We start from the raw sequence: 5,392 nt of genomic DNA on the forward strand, positions 1-5,392 counted from the left end.
CAAAGTGCTGGCACATTCATTATCCCATTTGACCTTCTCAACAACTCTTACCCCTCAGAGTTGAGGAGACTGAAGTTTGCACACTTTCTCACTGTCACACTTATCTCTGCCCAACTTGCATCACAGCAATTGATTTGTTGCCATCCACTCTTTATTGATGAACACCATGTGGTGGAAAACATCACTGACACAGGATATCCTGGTGGCTGAGCCACTCTTCACCCTGGACGTGAAAGATGCTGCCTGCCAAGTGGAACTGACCCGGAAGGTGAGAGGTTTGCAGCATTAACAGGTGCTTTTCACGTCGTCATCAATTACGGTCATGGCACCGCTCTGGTTCTTTTAACCTTCATCTGAAGCGTGATGCCTCTGTTAAGACTTGATTTTGGATGGAAGAAAAAGAATCTCTCTCCTGAAGACCAAGCTCACTTTATCAAATGCATTTTAGGACAGGACAAAACCTACTCCTCTCTTTACTTTGTGTGAAATCCTCTCCCTAGAGCAGACTGGAGAGTCTTAACCAAGTACATCAAATGTCAACATATTTTTTCCAACGAAAGGTTTCACATATTTATTACTAAGCCCCAAAGCACTAGTGCAGAAACACTGACAACAAAAGAACCAACCATTCCATTTCTCCCATAAAACACATGTGGCTTTTCAGACAGTAGTGATGTTCCCACTACCGTGATATGGTAAGATGCAAGTGACCTTGACACAACATAAATGTGTGCCACTTCATATTTGAGCCTCCTTATAGACCCAGCTTCGTTCTTGTCCAATGTCTTCTCTTGGAGTTGTATCTGATTTTATTACCAGTTTTCATTCAAATACATTGGGGAATGGGATGATTCAGCATTTGTTTCTTGGCCAGGAATTGCTTGATCCTGAAAGTCTTGTGAGGAGACCTGGCAAGGAGCAAATTCAACCGCACATAGGATGGCAGAGAAGAAAAGAGAGCAAATGTCAACATCTGGCTTCTTATTAACATTTAGCTCCAAACCTAGAAGAACTCTATCATACTCTCCCTTTATTTTGTTTTCTGTTTGTTTGTTTTGTTTTTACTACCTGATCTAATCCATCAGTAAGTCCTCATGGCTTTTTCTCCAAAATCTATCCCTTCTGTCCAACCTTGTCCCCTCCTCTCCCTTGCAACCCCTTGAATTCAAGCTACCAAGGCCTCAGGCTGCCCTTCTCTGGCAGGCGCCATGGCTCTAATGATTCCTTCTCCTTTCACCCTTGGCCCTTTTAATGTCCAGCCTCCACAGAGGGACCAGATAAATGCTTTTAAAAATATAAATCTTGTCACTCCCTGTCTCCTGTTTAAAATCTTTCACTGGCTGCCCATTGACATTGAACTAGAACCTGAATCCCTTACCTTGACTGCCAGGCCCTGCCTACGCGTCAGCCCCCACGGCCCCCACACCTCTCTCTGTGCTGCCTCCACACGCTGTTAGAATGTGCTGAGCTCCTCCCATCTGTGGTAGGCTAAAAAATGCTCCCCCAGAAAATGTATCCATGTCCTAATCCGTGAAATCTGTGAGTGTGACCTTACATGGAAAAGAGGGGATGTAATTTTTTTTGAAGTTCTTATTAAATTCGGTGTCTTGAGCTGGAGATACTGATTATTCTGAATTACCTGGTGGGTCCTAAATGCCATCATGATGTCCTTATAAGAGGGAGATTAGTCAGACACACACAGAGGAGAAAGTTTGAAGATGCTGGCCTCGAAGATTAGAGTCATTCGGACACAAGCCAAGAAATGCTGGTAGCCACCAGAAGCTGGGAAAGGCAAGGAATAGATCCTCCCCAGCACCTCCAGAGAAAGCATGGCCCTGCAAACACCTTGCTTTCAGACTTCTGGCCTCTAGAACTGTGAGAGAATAAATTTCTGTTGTTTCAAACCACCAAGTTTGTGTTAGGTTTTTACAACAGCTGTAGAAACTAACACACCATCTTAGGGCTTTTACAGTTCCTTCTGCCTGCAACTTATCCTATGAAACCTTCTGCCTCTCTCTTGCTCCTGAGGACGCAGTTGAAATACCAACTCTTCAGGGAGGACTTACCTGACCGTTCGAGCTAAGGTAGCCCGCCCCACTGAGACATTCTTTATCACATCACCTGTTTTATTTTCTTCATCATTGTTTATAAATTATTTATATTTATTTTTTCTTTGACTGGCTTATTATCTCATTCCAGTACATAAAACAGTATCTGACATGTAATACCTGCTTATTAAATATTTGTTAAAGGAAGGAGGAAAAGAGGAAAGGACATTACTAATTGCTTGGTGATAAAGAAAATGTTATATAATAAACATCTGGGCTTTCAAAAATTTTTTTGGCTACTATGGTGAATGTCTTCTACTAGATAGGGTTGCCTATATACAATCCTATAAATAAAATACAGGGCACTCAGTTAAGTAGGAATTTCAGATAAACATAAATAATTTCAGTATAAGTATGTCCTACCTGATACTGCATGGGACATACTTGTGTTAAAATTATACAAATTCAAATTTAGCTGGGCATCTTATTTTGTTTGTCTTATTTTTACTACCCCTGGCAAACCTAGCTGTAAACCACTATAGTCTGTCATAGACAGAGACTGTCAGAAGATGAAGGGATTAAAAAAAACAACAAACAAAAAAACCCTTCCCTTGAAAATCTTGTCTCATGCAATTATTCATCAAAATCTTGGAACTACACACATATCAATAAGTTTATCCTTTTCTCTCTGAAGGAAAACTAAAGAAGTTGTGCTTGTTTACTCACATCACTCAGGGAAAGGAAGGCACCCACTCTGCTAGAGGAAAGCCCTGATGGTTTCACATGTGAATCTGCATGGGTAGCTCCAGAACTGGGTATAGATTGATTCTACAGAGTAGATCTTGACACCAAAAGCATGATGCTTACTAGACTTCATCAAAATGAAAAAATTTTGCTATGTGAAAGAGCCTGTTAAGAGGATAAAAAGACAAGCTAGAGCATGGGAGAAAATATTTGCAAACCATACATCTGACAAAGGACTCATGTCTTAAGATATAAAGAACACTCAAAACTCCACAGTAAAACAAAGAAACAAACAAAAAGACAATTCAATTTGAAAATGGTCAAAAGACATTGAGACATTTCACCAAGGATATATGAATGGAAAATATGCACATGAAAAGATATTTGATATTACTTGTCATTGATGGAGGAAGTGAGCCTTAAGCCTGCAATCCATATATTGTCTATCAGCCAGGATCCTGGGGAATAAAGTTACGGTTGATGGCAAGTAAAAGGATGCATGCACCCACTCAGTCCAGGATGAGAGGGAGAGTGGAGACCTGGCATCCTTGGCAGGGGCAGGCCCTGCTGGCTGTACTGACCCAGAGAGACCAGAGGAACAACCCTGTGCCATGAGAGCAGAGAACAGCCATCATGAGTGCAGTGGCTCTTAACATGCCAGGTCCACTCAATAGTGTGGCCTGATAACCATCAGGTCTGATAAGCCAACCTCTTCCCATGGGGGAGGGGGGAGTCAGGAGTAAGATGGGGTGGACACTCCCTCTCTAACACCTCTTTGTCACAGAGAAAGTATATGTGGACACTCCCTTCCCTTTGGGTAAAGGCAGGCATATGAAAAGAGGAACATAATTATTTCTCCCTAAAATGCTGCCTTAAGGGAAGAAGGTATTTACAAGACCAGGTTGTCAGTAATACTGATGGATGCGACCAGTCTTTAAGCCTGCTAAAATAAGAGGCTCACTGAGAACCAAATGGTTTCCACTGGGCAACAGAAAGGTCAGAACGTCTCCCAAAGCATACTCCAATATTTGTGTTTACCTTGAAGTCCCTTGGAAATCTAAAAATAGAAAGTTCTGTGTTGAAAAGCTACCCAACAGTAAGGAAACGGAAGTGCCAGCCATCCAAATGCAGAGCTCCAAGCTGCATGCCTCATTACCTACTGTCATACAGCGTGGGACTCAGTTCTGCTCCGCTCTTATCAATGAGTTCACTCACCACAATATAGGAAAACATTCTAGAAGAAGACATTCTAATAATGATTAAAAATATAAATCCATCACTAGGGGCAATGTTGTTTTCTTTTTAATTCATGAACAACATTCTTCTCAATCATCTCAGGAGGAAGGGAAATAAAAGAAGCATCTTAGTGAGGACCCACCCCCATCTTTCACAAATTTCCCTGGACTTTTGTTTTAAAGAAGACCAGAGACTACCACAGATACAGTTTTTCTCCTCAGCACCAACTTACAAAAAGTTTTGTGATCCTTTTGTTTTCTAAAATGCATTAATTTCACATTTTAAAGAAGACACTGAGCCCTAGTGGTTACGAATAGAATTAGGTGTATTTTCAAAGACTCAAACTTCAAGAACTGAGGCCGAGGTAAATTCATTCTTCCAGACCATTGTTTAATCTTTCTGATAGGTAATTCGCCCAACTCTATTCTTGTGCCTTAAAGAAATAAATGTAAACCTAATGGATGAGCCAGTGTAATTGGATCATTTTATTTGCTTTAAAAAACCATAATATCTGGATCAAGTTGTGGACAAGAAGTTCTTCAAGTTTGGCTTCACAATACATTTTATATTCTTTTTCTTCTGTAAGTTTCTAGCAATATTTGAGACTCCTTAAAGTTTTATACATTTGAAAACTTTCTAGAATGTATAATCAACTAATTAAAAGGATTAATTATAAAAAGCAATCTTATAAATTTCAATTTTTCATTGTTTCTAATTAAAAAATAATATGTATGTTCATTGTAAAATCTCAATGCTTATAAAGTAAAAAATAGAAATTTCCCTTCCTTCTACTCCAATTCTACACTCCAGACATATCCATGGTTAATAGTTTGGCATGTATCTTTTCAGATTTTGTTTTTCTATTCACATAGAAACATATACGTAAATACATTTTAATTGTCTTTAATTTTTATTATGAAAAATTTCAAAGTTGAAGAAATTAGAATATTATAATGAGCCAATATATACCTATCACCCAACTTCAACTGTTTTCAATTTTCTGTCAATCTTGCTTTATCCATTTCCCACATACTTTCGTCCATCTCTCACTGGGTTATTTGTAAGCAAATCTAAGTCCTAATATTTTATTAGTAAATACTAAGGACTTTTAAAAATAATTACCACACTTAAAATTTTCTAAATGAATAACTCTTAAATAATATGAAATGGTGTTCAAATATACCTAAATATTTGAAAATATATATAACTATATATATGTACATAAATATGTAACAGAACTATTACTAGACATAGTGCTATGTTTCTGCAGAAAAAATTTAAACTTTAAAAGTAAATTATAGATGAAAGAACGTTGTTGGGATCCATTGGGACTTTTCAGCTTATGTTTTACACCCCTTCTATTA

At 38.6% G+C, this 5,392-nt stretch overlaps 1 pseudogene; it reads right to left on the reverse strand.

The window, feature by feature from the left end:
• Window positions 1-754: 754 nt before the first annotated feature.
• LOC112394064 (putative 60S ribosomal protein L39-like 5) lies at window positions 755-973 on the reverse strand (annotated as a pseudogene).
• Between the last annotated feature and the right edge of the window lie 4,419 nt (window positions 974-5,392).

The sequence above is a fragment of the Neophocaena asiaeorientalis genome, unplaced genomic scaffold (genome assembly GCF_003031525.2).
Source record: "Neophocaena asiaeorientalis asiaeorientalis breed wild unplaced genomic scaffold, Neophocaena_asiaeorientalis_V1.1 scaffold134, whole genome shotgun sequence".
NCBI classification, from domain to species: Eukaryota; Metazoa; Chordata; class Mammalia; order Artiodactyla; family Phocoenidae; genus Neophocaena; species Neophocaena asiaeorientalis.